General features: G+C 43.4%; 1 protein-coding gene and 1 pseudogene across 1 annotated transcript in view; one reads left to right on the forward strand and one right to left on the reverse strand.

Annotated features, from left to right (window-relative positions):
* Positions 1 to 16,000, reverse strand: part of LOC100604542 (carcinoembryonic antigen-related cell adhesion molecule 8) — a 108,577-nt gene that overhangs the window by 33,910 nt on the left and 58,667 nt on the right. The gene's annotated exons all lie outside the window — the stretch shown is intronic.
* Positions 1,374 to 15,929, forward strand: LOC115830831 (annotated as a pseudogene).

Genomic DNA, 16,000 nt, shown 5'->3' on the forward strand with positions numbered 1-16,000 from the left:
TGGTGTCCCGTCATCTGCCCAGCTGACTGTCCTGTGGTCACTTTACCTTCCCCAAGGCTGATGCAGCAGGGAGTGGGGGGCTGCCCAGGGACTTCACAGGGCATGGCTGAGTCCCAGGAGAGGGAACATGGGACAGAGCAGGGGCTCAGAGCTGAAGACATTCAATCTGACTTACTCTGTGGCCAGGATGGGCTCAGCCCTTCCTGTGCTGACATTCCCTGGGGTCTGTCCTGAGGGTTTCGACCTTGTTAAGGCCCTCTGTGTAGAGGAAGAACAGGCAGTGGCTGCAGACCCCATGTGGGGGTCACTGCTCACACCTGAGAGGGCAGATGGGGTGGAATTTTGGGATGGATTCGTATTTAAGGAATGATCCAACAGTAGACAATTTTGAAAATGTACAGAAATTCCTATGCTATAAATTTATTCTGCATAAGGTATTTTTTCTTAATGAGAGAATTGACTTTTCATTCATAGATAGCTAAGATGGCCCTAAGATGTTGAGAACATCAGAATGGACTGTTTGGTGTCTTGTGGTGTGGTTTCATGCTTTATTTCTCCCATCCCATATCTACAGAATTCTCCATATCCCATTTTGTAATGTAAGTCAGTGGGTGTCATTCTGGTTCGTGGTTACAGACGATTGGAAAACCCATACCCTTCCTGCTGTAAGGTACAGGCAGCAATGTGGCATCTAAACATGCCTTCTCCCGTGACATCAAATTGCAGATTAAGTAAAATTCATTTCAACAGATATTGAAGATGTCAGTTGTACCCCTCACATACTCACAATTCTTTCACCAAGAGATGAAGGATTTTAGTGGTGAGTTGCTTTGAAAGGTTAGTGTAGATCTATGATTCTGTCAGGGCTAATTTTGCCCTCCGAGGGGGGCATTTGGCAAAGTCTGGAGAAATTGTTGGTTGACAGAAATGGGGGAGGGAGTCCTGTGACATTGAGTGGGTAGAGTTCCCAGAGGGTGCTGAACACCCTGCTGCTCACAGAGCCCCATTAGCATGACCACCCCAGTGTCAGTGCTGAGGAGTGCAGAACCCTGCTCTGCCCTTCTTCAGCTTCCCTGGGTCTTCCTCAGACCTGCTCCTTTCGTCTTTCTGGACTGCTTTCCCATCTCAGCCACCTCCTTGCACCTGGTTCCCTCCACCTGAACTCACACTTAGTCCAAGGCCAGCCCTGATCTCTCAACTCTCTTGGCCCCTTTTTGTTTACCAGGAGGGGACCACTAGAGGGCACCCTCACCCTTCCTGGAGCTCATGCCCTCCCTTTCAATTTTGAGACAAATACGGCTGCTTTTACTGTCACAATTCAAGCCCTCCAGATTCTTTAGATTTGCTCAGGCGGCAGCACTTGGACAGGCATCATGGACCCCACGGAGGACCGTCACTCTGGAAATTTTGGTGGCATGGACTGGAGACCTGAAGCCACCCCAAGGCCCAAGTAACTGGGGAGAGGCTGGGTCCAGGTGAGGGATCTGCACACTCGGTCCAGATGCCCCTGCCTAGTGTGGGCACTGGGGACATGTCCATTTGTCTGTGTCCCTAAAGGTCCTGTCACTCAGGATCTGTGCCTGAGGGCTTTGGCAGGGCTGCTGTGGAGCTTTCCAGATGGGGCCTTTCCCAGTGGAGCACGAGTCCTCCCAGGGATTTCAAGGAGGGCCGTTGCCTAGAAGAATCAGGAGGAATGTGGCAGCCACCAGGTGCAGGTTCCTCGCAGGGCCTGAAAAAAGGGACCTCCTTTCATCATTTGCCGTTCGTGTCTGCACTGTCTGCATCAGGATGGAATGACGTGGAATTTCATGCAAGGTCATTTTGCTTCTGTTCTGCTAATAATTTTTTTTCTAGTTAATCTGTTGATGAAGTAAAGGCAATTGTTGACTTTTGGGTGTTAAACTCACCTTTCATTTTTGGGGAACAACTCAATGTGGTAAATCCTGACTTTTTTTGGGTCATATTTCATTTGTGGATTTTCCCTCTCTGTTCCCAAGTAGGGCATGCAGTTTTACTTTTTCATTGCATGATGTTCTCCTCCCCGTGTCCATGTGTTCTCATTGTTCAACTCCCGCTTATGAGTGAGAACATGCGGTGATAGGTTTTCTGTTCCAGTGTTAGTTTGCTGAGAATGATGGTTTCCAGCTTCATCCATGTCTCTTCAAAGGACATGAACTCATCTTTTTTTATGGCTGCATAGTATTTCATGGTGTATATGTGCCACATTTTTTTTATCCAGTCTATCATTGATGGGCATTTGGGTTGGTTTTAAGTCTTTGGTATTGTGAACAGTGCAGCAATAAACATATGTGTGCATGTGTCTTTATAGTAGAATGATTTATAATCCTTTGGGTATATACCCAGTAATGGGATTGCTGGGTCAAATGGTATTTCTGGTTCTAGATCCTTGAGGAATCACCACACTGTCTTCCACAATGGTTGAGCTAATTTACCCTCCTACCAACAGTGTAAAAGCATTCCTATTTCTCCACATCCTCTCCAGCATCTCTTGTTTCCTGACTTTTTAATGATTACCATTCTAATTGGTGTGAAATGGTATCTCATTGTGGTTTTGATTTACATTCCTCTAATGACCAGTGATGATGGGCTTTTTTTCATATGTTTGTTGGCTGCATAAATGTCTTCTTTTTAGAAGTGTCTGTTCATATTCTTTGCCCACTTTTTGATGGGGATGTTTGATTTTTTCTTGTAAATTTAAGTTCTGTGTAGATTCTGGATATTAGCCCTTTGTCAGATGGATAGATTGCAAAACTTTTCTCCGATTCTGTAGGTTGCCTCTTCACTCTGATGATAGTTTCTTTTGCTGTGCAGAAGCTCTTTAGTTTAATTAGATCCAATTGGTCAATTTTGGCTTTTGTTGCCATTGCTTTTGGTGATTTAGTCACGAAGTCTTTGCCCATGCCTATGTCCTGAATGGTATTGCCTAGGTTTTCTTCTTGGGTTTTTATGGTTTTAGGTCTTACGTTTAACTCTTTAATCCATCTTGAGTTAATTTTTGTGTAAGATGTAAGGGAGGGGTCCAGTTTCAGTTTTCTGCATATGGCTAGCCAGTTTTCCCAATACCATTTATTAAATAGGAGCTTTCAACCCTGCCACAGCTGCGTTTACACCCATTCTTTCTCACTGCTAATGCAGTTTATTTCTTCTTCTTCTATTGCTTTGCTGATGAATTAGTCCAGAAGTTTAAATAACCTTTTATCAACTTTTTTAGCAACATTATTTTTGAGTTTATGGATGCTTTGCATTTTTAAATTTGTCTTCTAGTTTATTATTTTCTACTTTTAAGTTTCTTACACTTTTATTCTACTTGCTTTGTTTTTCTCTCCCTTCTTATTTGGACGATTAACTCATTTTTAATCAATGTTTTCAGTAGAAGCATTTTGGGTTGTGAATTCCCTGGGGCATCACTGTGGCTGCATCTTATGGCTTTTGGTAGATGTAGCTGTTAATCAAGTACCAGGTACTTAATATGTTCATCACTGTGTCTTGATTGACCTGTGCTTTGAAAATCCCTAGATGTCTAATTTTTCTAATTTCTAAAATTTATGTTACAGAGATTACATCTAGATCAAACTGTATACAAAATAGGTGCTTGAGTAAAAATTATTCAATAATATCTGCTAATATATGAGTAAGCCCAGTCTTCATAAATGTTCCTTGTGGACTTGAAGAGAACATCTGTGGTGCAGGGTAGTTGGCTGTAATGTGCCATTGTCATTGCCTGTTGATTGTGTGGTTGAAATGTGTATCATTTGTAGAGATTAGGCATGTTCCTCGAGTATTGCCAAAGTCTTTAAAGTGACTTATTGTGGACAACATGGACATTCAGAGTGTTAGGTGGATAATTAGCAATGGTCTTGAACAGAACAATGTATTCCTGGACATGTTCCAAATGAATAAAAATTAAATGTCAAATCAAAGCCACCAAAGCACCTCAAAGTGGGGAAGGACTTTATTATTGTATAGCCAAGGAAGAAAAGATTGATACCCATGAAAATTTCAAAAAGAGTCTTCATATCAAAAAGTTCTCTTTAAGAAAAACAAATACTATCTTAAAATATTTGCAATTATAATAAACAATGAGATAAGGTGCTACTATATAAAGAATACACAAAATTAACAAGACCAAAGCATAGCAGAGGGCAAATATTTGAAAATCAGTTCACAGAAGAAATGTTAACGCTCACTGTTTTCAAGATCATGATGTTTATTTAACATATTAGAGTTCCTAGCCTAAAGCAATAAGAAATGAAAGATAAATTAGTGGTATGAGGATTAAAAAACTAGAAATAAAACCATCGTTAATTTCAAAGAATAACATTGTTTATATAGAAAGATTCAAAAGAATCTAATGGAAATAATTAGAAATAATAAGAGAGTTTAGGGAGCTGAGTAGTATAAGAATAGACTAAAATATATTAACTTAACAGCAAACAACTATAATGTAATTAAAAAGAACATAATAGTGCCAGAGAATATAAAATATTTAGGAGTCAATTCAACCAAAGACCAAAATGCATACAATCTCTTCAGACAAAATTATAACAATCAAGAAACATTAAAGAAGGCCTAACTAAATGGAGAACTATACCATATTTATGCATCAGAAAAATAAATATTCTAAAGATGTCAATTCTATCTGAATTGATGTGTTGATTACATATAAACAAGTTCACCACATTGATCACAAATCTCTGAGACCAAAAAGTTGTAAAACTTTCCTTTTCTTTGTCTCAACATTTATTTTAGATTCAGAGGGTACATGTGCAAGTTTGTTCCCTGGGTATATTGTGTGATGCTGAGGTTTGGGGTACAAATGTTGCTCTCATCCAGGTATTGTGCATAGCACTGAACATTTTGTTTTTCATTTCTTGCCCGCTTTCTTCCCTCCCGTCTAGTAGTTTCTAGCTTCTCCTGTTGCCATTTTTTATGTCATTGAATACCCTATGTTTAGATCCCTCCCTCTTATCAGGTTATGGTTTATAGATTTTTCTTCCTGTGTTAATTTGCTTAGGATAATGGTCTCCAGCTGCGAACATATTGCTGCAAAGGAATGATTTTTTTTTTTAATGGGTGCCCAGTATTCCATGGTGTATAGGTAGGGATTCCTTATCTAATCTACTCTTGATGGACACCTAGATTGATTTAATGACTCTTAGACATATGAACACAGCTCACCCTCCTATACACAGGAGAAATGAAATTTGAGGTCCAGGGACAGCAAATGTTAAAATACAACCCCAGCCTCAGATGTCCCCAAATAGACGTTTGATCACATAATGTGTGGGAGCAACTGAGGTGATAGCACCCTCCCCTACTTTTCTTGGAAACATAAACATTTGTACACACCGTGTGGAGTAAAATTTCTAAATGCATGTCAAAATTTAAAATATATTTCTTTTTGCCTCCCAAACTTCACTGGGAAGAATTTATTACATTTGCAGTAATGAAAAATGACACCTAATCATAGTTATTCACTGTAGTGATGGTTTCACAGCAAAATATTGAGAAGCCCCTAGATTTTTCACCAGTATAATGCTAATTAATCAGGTTGTTTTATATCTACACAATGGATTATGATACAGCTGTATAAAAAGTAGATAATCTTTTGGCTATTCATATGCAAACACCTCCATGTTCTGTTCTGATTGTAGCATATAAACAACATAAAATGTGATGCATTTTTTGAACTAGATCTTATCTTAAAATGTTATCTTTATTTATTTTTTCAGAGACAGGGTCTTGCTCTCCCACCCAGGCTGAAGTTGCAGTGGTGTGATTATAGCTTACTGTGGCTTTGATTTCCTAGGCTCAAGTGATCCTCCCAACTCCCACTTCTGAGTAGCTGGGACCACAGTATGTGCTATCATGCCCATATAATTTTGTGTTTTGTTTGTTTTTATAGAGATAGAGTTTCACCGTATTGCCCAGGCTGGTCTTGAACTCCTGGGCTCAAGTGATCCACCAGCCTTGGCCTGCCAAAATGCTGGGATTACAAGCTGGAGCCACTATATCTGGCCCTGCATTCTTTTTTTATGGGACAGCAGTCTACTCACTCATTACTTTCCCTATCAGGGGATTTTTTTTTTTTTTTTTTTTGGAGACAGAGTCTCGCTCTGTCGCCCAGGCTGGAGTGCAGTAGCTCAATCTCGGCTCACTGCAAGCTCTGCCTCCTGGGTTCACGCCATTCTGTTGCCTCAGCCTCCCCAGCAGCTGGGACTACAGGCGCATGCTGCCATGCCCGGCTAATTTTTTGTATTTTTAGTAGAGACGGGGTTTCACCGTGTTAGCCAGGATGGTCTCGATCTCTTGACTTCGTGATCCGCCCATCTCGGCCTCCCAAAGTGCTGGGATTACAGGCGTGAGCCACTGCGCCCCGCCTCATCGGGATTTTTAACCTTCCCATTTCTCTACTGTGGGTCCATGCCAATGTCCAGATGTATTTATTTGTCTAGAATCGGATGTTCTTGTAAAAAGAGCGGTCTAAGGAATGGCCTCCTAGCTGATTTCCAGGATTCTAATCTTCACGGTCTAAGCTGTAGGTTTTCAACCATGGATACTGGTTAGAGTCACTGTAAGGCATCTAAAACCTACCCATGCATGTGACTTCCCCTAAGAGTGTCTGATTTGATTGGTGTGTGGTATGGCCTGGGCACTGGTTTTTAAAAAATGCTTCCAAGAAAAATAGTAATTTTGCAGTGGAGCAACCTTAGCCCAGTGCTCAAAATTAACATCCCCAGTAATCAGTGATATGGACATCTTAGGGCATCCTAATATGATGGATGAATAATGCGCAGCATCACCTCTGTGGTATTCTTGCCCAAAGTGCATAACCTGAGTTTAATTATGAGAAACAATTAGAAAAGCCTAAACTGAGGGTTATTCTACAAAATAACTTGCCAATACTCTTCAAAAATGTTAAGATCATGAACGCTAAAGAAATTTTCAGGCACTATCCCAGATTAAAGGGGACTGAGAGGACAGAACAAAGAGATGCAATTTGTGATCCTAGATTGGATCACAGTCCAGAAAAAGGACATTAGTGGGAAGATAGGGAAGATTTGAATAAGGTCTATAGATTCATTAACTGTGCAGTGTGAGATCATTTATTGATTTTGATGACTGGGTAGATATCTATAATGTTAATATTTGAGGAAGTTGAATGAAAAGCATATGAGGACTCTGACTATTTTTGGGATATTTTTGAAAGTTTGAATATATTTCAAAATAAAAAGAAGAAAAAGGAAAAAAAGGAGAAGAAATCTTCCAGATATTTTCATGAAGTTGCCAGAGTTGAAGACCATTTCCCAAGTTATCTTGCCTAATACTGTCAGAATAATCTTCCTGGGAATGTTGTTTATCATATTTGTGTCCTTTTGAAAGATTTCCAGTGACTTCTCTTATCTATAGGATGAAGTTCCCATTCCTTATCTTGCCATTCAAAGCCCTCATAGAATGGCCCCTTGATCAATCTACTTCTTTGATCTGCATTGAAGGACCACATTTTACTTTATCATGTCCAGACATTTTCCAATTCTTTTCCTTGTTAGTATAGCACCCTTGCCTGTCTTCTCAGCCTCTTGAGTTGTTCTTTGTTCCAAGGCCCACTTCAGACCCTGTCTCTTCATTGAATCCTGTATGGTCATTTCTATTAGAAGCAGCTAACTTTCCATTCTTTGAATTCTGGTAGATATAATGGTGTGGAGTGAAGCACGAGTTTTATTTTATTATTATTATTATTATATTTTAGAAAAAAAAGCCAATTTAGTATGCTTGTTAAAAGTTTTCCTTTTTTAGGGCAGGCATGATGGCTCACGCCTGTAATCCCAGCACTTTGGGAGGCCGAGGTGGGTGGATGACTTGAGGTCAGGTGTTTGAGACAAGCCTAGCCCACATGGTGGTACCCTGCCTCCACAAAAAAATATAAAAATTAGATGGGCATGGTGGTCCACACCTGTAATCCTAGCTACTCTGGAGGCTGAGGTAGGAGAATTGCTTGAACCGGGAAGACAGAGGTCGCAGGGAGCCAAGATCGTGCCACTACACTTCAGCTTGGGTGATGGAGTGGGTGAGACTCCATCTCAAAAAAAAAAGGAAAAAAAGGTTTCCTTTGTAAAAAAATTTTTTAAAATTTAATTGGAGAAGGATTAGAGATTAAATTGATGTTTGAATTTCATTGGGATTTAAAAATTTCTATTTTAGGTTCAGGGGTACATGTGCAGGTTTGTTATGTAGGTAAACCCATGTCACAGGGATTTGATATACAGATTATTTCATCACTCAGGTACTAAGCCTAGTAACCAATGGTAATTTTTTTCTACTTCTCTCCCTCCTTTCACCCTCCACCCTCTGGTAGCCTCCAGTGTCTGTTGTTTCCCTTTGTGTTCATGTATTCTCATCATTTAGTTCAGACATATAAGTGAGAGCATGTAGTATTTGGCTTCTTTTCCCACATTAGTTTGCTAAGGTTAATATCCTGTAGCTCTATCCATGTTCCTGCAAAGGACATGATCTTATTCTTTTTTATGGCTGCATAGTATTCCTGCCCCCACACCCCATGTTTCCTGGGGCAGTGCTGGTGCACGTGATGCCACACTGGGCACTTTCCCCTCATGACCTCCTTCCATCCTCATCAACTCCTTCTGTGACTGCTCCCTAAATGCCCGCCCCTGCTCCATCTTTCCTGTTATCTGGGGCATTCCAGGCCTCCAGAACAGCATCTGCCTGAGTGCCCACAGTACCACTGGGAATCAACCAGACACCCTGTAACCTGCCCTCTGCACCCCAGGAGGCTCAGGGCACATGTGACGGTCACACACAGGCGCCATCTGGGATTTGTCCACCTGTCCCCTGCTGTCCCTCATGAAGTCAGGAGGGAGGACAGAGCTCTCCGGTGTGCATGGGGTGGGGAGTAAGCATGAGCTCCCTTAGCTTTTAGAACACAACCCACCTTCACCCGCCCTCTTAGGTGTGAGCACCATCCTCCCAGATGGGCTATCTGACCACTACCTGTGCTTCCTCTACACAAAAGGGCTTGACTAGGTCCAAATCCTCAGGACAGACCCCAGTAGAAGTTGTTCTACTTGTTTATCATCTGCCCCAGGATTATCTTGGCTACAACTGGTACAAAGGGGACCAAGTGGCCACCAACGACCAAATTATAGGATATGTAATTGACACTTAAGTAACTACCCCAGGGCCTGCATACAGTGATTAAGAGATGATAAACTCCTATGCATGCCTGCTGATCCATAATGTGACCCAAAATGACACAGGATTTTACACCCTTCAAGTTATAAAGCTAAATCTTATGAATGAAGAAATAACCTCACAGTTCAGCATATACCGTGAGTGATTCCTCATGTCCTCTGGGTGTTGGGGGTTCAGTTCTACCTTGCACATGCAGGACTGTCAGGCCTGAGCTGTGCCTTATTTCCCTCTGCATTATGTCTCATTTTAGGGTTTGGGCATTTAGTGCAGGACACATACAGGGGAGACAAACTTCAGCAGATCAGAATTACTTTCCTGCATCCAGACCCTGGAGACATTCACTGTAGAGAAAGGACAGTCTGATGTGGAGACTCAGCAGGAGATCAGTCTCAGCCAAGCACCTCATGCCTCTCCCATGGACCTGACTCTGAGAAAGACCCTGGTGAACTGGGCCAAGGCCTGGCATGAGGGACACCCTGGGATTCTCTTAGAGAAGCTCAGCCCTGAAAGCCCCAGCTCCAGACTTGCGTCTCAGGATCCTGACTCCAGGTGACCCTGGGGAGCCTGTGCCAGGCCTGGGTTGTGGCTTCCTGGGCAAGGCTTACTGGAAGCAAATATTTGCCAGCTGTCCACGGGCTGTGGCTCCTAGAGCTGCCTACCAGCTATGGTTTAGCTCCCAGAGCCTCATCTGGGCAAGGACAGAGCCTTCTCCACCTGAGACTCAGAGTACAGAGGACAGAGGGACAAGCTTCTTAGTCCATCAGCCAGCTGCCCTGGGAAGCTTAGTAGACTCCATAGAAAGTTCAGTGTCCCCAGGGACAGAAACAGAAGAGAGAAGATGTTCCTAGCATCCCTTGTTCACAGGGATCAGGCCTATGGGTACCCTCTCATGGAGGCAAATAATAATAAATGCTGTTTGTATGAACACCTCTTCTGTGCCAAGCATTAGGTCAGATGACTGTGAATGATTTAAATTTCATTCACCAAAAACATAACAAGCCATAGACCACTTGCCATTTAGCTTATTTGACTGAGAGAAAACTGAGCCACAGGGAGACACAGTCACTGAACCAGAGTCACACAAACACGAGGGGCAGATCAGAGTCACATGACCCTCTCCTCCAGCAGAAGTGGGGGCTTATTGGTTTCCAGGGACCCCCACGGTCATCCATTGGCTCACATCCTTTCTTCTTTGGCATCCAAACCTCAGAGGAGTGAGAGTAAATGGACAACCGATTAGTTTGTACCCCAGAACGAAATCACCTGCTTTAGCTATCAGAGTCAGTGCGAGGAATATCCAGACTTCCTCCTCAGATCCTAATCTCCCTTACTGAATCCGAAATCCTGTGTTTTTCAGAGTGTCCATGTCACTCCCACGGGAGGCTAAAGGAGAAGACTTTGCTTTCTCTCCCCATTCACACCCTGCGCCAGCACAGGCCCAATGTGAGACACACTCTAGTTCTTGTAGGAAGGATAGAGGGATTGAATGAAGTATCCATAACCTCTTTAGAGACTGGATCCTGGATGCAGAATCCTAATATAATAGAAATTGCTGGCCGTACCCATTCCCCGTTTCTCAGGGGCTGAGACCCATGTTCCATTTCTCTGAACCCCTGCCCCTAAAGCCATCTCACCTCATGTGACTCTGGAGTTCCTTGGCCATGGGAGGGTTTTCAGGGCTCCCTGGTCCTGGTCTGGGGCACTAGGTGCACCTGGTCCCTGGAGTCACTAAGGTCATTGGAACCCCCGCTGCTCACTGACATGGGTGTTTCTGGTTCTCTCTGCTCCTCTGTGCCTCTCATCTTCTTTCTCCTTAATTTTAGCTGCCATGCCCTGTCCTGCACAGCCTCCTCCACCCTTGGGACTTCCCCCGACATTCTCTCTAAAAAGGCTGACCATTCTGTTCCCTTCTTGCTTACATTGTGGCCTGGCTCAGCTCCTAGGAAATAGGACAGGCACATAAATTCAGCTGGATCTGTGGCCCCTGCTAGACTCCATCATGAACCAGTGTCCCCAGGTCACCAGGAGAATGAGCTTCCATTGAGTCCCCATCCAGGGCTCTTTCCCTTTATGAGGCCAACATGTGGAACAGGCCACTAGACAGGGATGAACGGTTCCTCCAGCGACTCTTATAATCACCCGACAGGTTCTTCTTGCCCTGCTGCACAGACAAAACCAATTTATTGAGATGGTGATTTGTAGAAAAGGAAGATTTTAATTACTCTGTTTGCCAAGCAGGAGGACAGAGGTTATTATGACTCAAATCAGCCTCCTCAGTTGCTCAGAGGTTATAGTTTTTCAAGCATAGTTTCAGTGGCAGAGGTCTAAGGAATGGATACTGCTGATTGCTCGGGTATGAAATCATGAGGATGGGGAAAATGGCCTGTATTTTCTGAATCCACCTCTGAGTGGAGGCCACATGACTGGTTGAGCCATTAGTCATGGGTCTGGATGAGGTCAGCTGGTTTCCAGAATGCAAAAGTCTGAGAAACATCTCAAAAGATAAATCTCAGGTTCTACGATAGTGATGTTATCTATAGGAGCAATTAGGGGATTCACAAATCTTGTGACCTCTGTACACATGAGTCCTGAGCAGTAAGGGATTGCAGAAACTATGCCTGCATTTTAGCAGAATTTGGGCTGCTCCTGTAATCCTAATCTCGTGGTCTTTCATTAGTTTTATAAAGCCAGTCCCTGAGCAAGGAGGGAGTTAGTTTTAGAAAGGGACTATTATCATCCTTGCTTCAACATTAACCTATAAACTAAATTCCTTCCAGCGTTAGCCTGGCTTATTCCCAGGAATGAGCAAACACATCCAGTCAGGATAGAGGCCAGATGGAATCAGCCATGCTAGCTTGCTCTCACTGTCCTAATCTTTGCAAAGGTGATTTCACTCTCTACATTGACTCAGCAGGGGGGTCAGAGGCAGGAGTACAGGTCTGCAGTCCCCAAAGCCCACGGGCTCCTTTCACCCATTTCACTTATGACTGCATCCTCATCCTGCTAGCTATGAGGCTCACATCCTCCAGTCACTTCCTGGAGACTTCTGGTTTCCTGTCAGGCCTATAGCAAGCTTGAAATTTGTCACTCAGTTCTAACAACAAGTAAAAAGCTGAACAAACTCAAAAATCAACAACTCTTTTAGATCCCTCAGAGAAGTGAGGTCTCAGTGCTAACTGACCCATATATTGAAGAGACCAACAGGCAAAGACAGACAGCACGCCTTACCTGGTCAGAAACCCCTGGCACAGAAGCCTCAGTGGGAACCATCGCTGGGGTCAGAAAAACCTGAACTGTAAATAATGAATTGCTGGAGGGTCAGTGTGAACAAGACCCAGAGTTAAACACTCAGGGGAATGGATTACTTCTGGGGTTAGGGAGACATGTTTGTGACTCTTAGCTTCTGGAGCCCTACCAGGTTCCTACAGTAATACCCAGTAAGAATCAGCTCATCCTTCCTGCAGGGGAAGGGGGAAAGAAACCACTTTGAAAGATGCCAGTGAATTCTATTCTGGGCAAGACCTGCCTTTAAGAGAAACTATTTTACCAGAGTCTAATCAGCTGGGGTTTGATCAGAGCCTAAATGCCCCGGGGAAGGGGAAATATCCAACTCCAGCCCCCTGTAGCCATCATGTCCTACCTAAGGGAAAGAAAAAACTGAGAGGCACTTACGATGTTCACAGCCCAGGCCACAGCTCTAATCCAATACCACAGAACCCTTCCCTCCATGGCATCACTGAATGCCTCACTCACCACAGCATCACTAAATGCCTTCTCACCCAAGTTTCTTTTACCCAGTACATCATGTCTGGTTTGCAAAAAAAACCATACAAGACAGACTAAGAGGCAACATTAGGCACTACGCAGAAACAGATGGGTGACATAAGTAGAGAGATGGATATTCTAAGAAAGACCCAAGAGAAATGCTAGAAATGAAAAATGCCCTTGATAAGCTTTTGAAAGTGTGTATACTGGTAGGCTTAACACAGCTGAGGAAAAAATCTCTAGCTTTATGGTGTGTTAATAGAAACTTCAAAAACTGAAACAGTAAAGTTTAAAAAGAGTGACAAAAAGTGGAAGAACATATTCAAGTTCATATTGAATATTTTGTATTGACAATAGTGTATTTTATATTTTGTAGTTGTGGGACAACTACAAAGACTGTAACATACACATAATGGGAATATTGGGACCAGGTGGAGGTGGCCAGGTGGGTACTATCTGATGGGTTTACTGCCTGTTTCACACACATCTGTGTCCTCATTGTGATGCCATTGCCATAAGGTAGGGTCTTTCAGGTGGGGAGATGCACAAGCCACTGGCATCTCACTTAGACTCTGCCCAATTTAAACGAAATTAATCAAACTCTAATTGTGTTTCCTGAGGTCTAGGGAAAATGAAGAAAGCATTTCACATGCCTGTTTCAGGCTCCTCCCCATTTTTCCTAAGTCTGCACAGGAATTAGGGATAGGCAGGTCTTTCTAAATTTGCTAATATAACACACATTGCTTCTCCTAATTTGGCATCTTTCCTCCCTTTATGTATTGTAATTAACACATATGACTTCCTCTTTGACTGGTACTGTCCTCCTAACAGGACCCATGAGCCTCTCTCTGTTCAGTGAGTTGCTAATTTCAAACCACCTTCAGCATCTTCCTTTGAGCATAATGCCTTCCTGCTGGAATTCACAGCACATCTTAACTTTATTTTGGTATCTAGAGAAATACTACTTCCAGCAATTGAACTTAGATATTTGCACTATTAATAACAATTTCCACTTATGGAAAAAATTTAATGTTTCCTCCAATTTTTTTGTTACTATAGTCAGAACATAACATGAGTTCTAAACTCCAGACAAAATTTTAAGGGAAAATTACAGTATTACACATGGAGCTCCCCAAATTCAAAAATCAAAAATCTGCAATACTCCAAAATTCAATATTTATCAGCCGCGGATGTAATGCTCCAAAGAAATGCTCACTGGAACACTTTGAATTTTAAAATGTTCAGATTCAGGATGCTAAACCAGTAAGCATACTACAAATATTCACAAATCTAAAAAAGTTAGAAATCCAAAACACATTTGGTCTTAAGCCTTATGCATAAGAACTACTCAGTCTTAATGAACTATAGGAACCAAGCTGTACAGCAGATTTCTAGAACCTCCTCATCCTGCATAACTAAAACGGCATATCCATTGAAAAACTCCCTATTCACCTCAGTCCCAGCTCCTGGCATCCACCATTCTACTCTCTGATTCACTCTGGAATCCACTTTTATGAGGTCCCTAGAGTAGTCAAACTCATGAAATCTGAGTGTAGAATGTCCAACAGGAGAAAATATTTGCAAAACTTCCTCCCACATTTCTGTCTCATATCCATCAAACACACATGGTCCATGAGGACCAGATTTCCAACAGTTCATGTTCCCTGTCTCCACCCGTCAGTTCTGCATTTACAAACATCCACATGTATTTCTAGAAAGATCCACATGGTCTTCACTGCCCTCTGCAAAGGGAGAGGGAACATCAAAAACCCAGGATGGGGAATATGTTTCTGCTCCAAAGCCACCAGCTTTTGCTTGTCCCCTTCACTCTTTCTAGATCGTTCTTGAGACTCTGCTGTATCTTCAGAGGTCACTGGTTCCAGTCATTCACCATGAAATATTTGGTGAAAATTGTTCCACCTAGTGGCTCCACTGCCTGATGACTGAATTGGCCTCCAGGCTTGCCCCTGGTCTCTTCTGTGTTAGTTCTACTAAAACATCCAGTCCCAGGCTAAGGACAATGAAAAGTCCCATTGTCACCCATCTCTAAGATGCCCTTGGAAAGGGAAGCCACAGAGAAAACAACTGGGTGGCGGTGGGTGGGGGGCGGCAAAGTAGGACTGTGAAGCTGGAAGGAGCACAGCACCTGCACATTCCAGGTGTGGATACCAAGGTGGGCTAGGCAGGCAGCAAGTCAGGGAGGGACCAGGAGAGGCACCAGGAGCGGTGACTTCTGCTTTTGTGTTTGTCCAAGACCCAGTGCTGCTGCTCAATTTATACTGGAGAAAGCCTGTGCTTCTCTAAGACAGAGCAGGCAGACTCATGGTCTCTGAGCCCTCAGATCATCATGCCTCTGTCTTGTGACACACACACCTGCCATGGGTTTTTAAAGAGTTGGGTGGGCTGAGAGGTGGGAGAGGCCAACTCTGACTGAAAGATGCCCATGGGGGAATCAAAGGTGCCACACAGGGCAATCTTCTCTCTGTTATCTGCACAGTGGAGCTGCCCAAGCGCTCCATCACCAGCAACAACTCCAACCCCATGGAGGACAAGGATGCTGTGGCCTTAACCTGTGAACCTGAGACCCAGGGCACAACCTACCTGTGGCAGGTAAATGGTCAGAGCCTCCCAGTCAGTTCCAGGCTGCAGCTGTCCAATAACAACAGGACCTCACTCTACTCAATGTCACAAGGAATGACACAGGACCCTATGAGTGTGAAATCTGGAATCGAGTGAGTGCCAGTCACAGTAACCCTGTCACCCTGGTTGTCCTCTGTAGCCCAGGCTGCCAACCCAAATCCACATGGCCAGAAGCCAGGCCTCTCAGTCCCTCTCAGGTCCAAGAACAGAGACTCTCAGCCCTGGACATCAAAGCTGTCCATGACTGCCTGCCCCAGGCAAATTTTGGTAGGCCCAGCCTTATCCAAGAATAAGAGAGGAATGGGATGCTCCTGTCATGGGAGACTCGAGGTCCCCAGTTTGTGATGGAGAAACAGGTGGATGT

This window comes from Nomascus leucogenys, chromosome 17 (assembly GCF_006542625.1).
Source record: "Nomascus leucogenys isolate Asia chromosome 17, Asia_NLE_v1, whole genome shotgun sequence".
Classification (NCBI taxonomy): Eukaryota; Metazoa; Chordata; class Mammalia; order Primates; family Hylobatidae; genus Nomascus; species Nomascus leucogenys.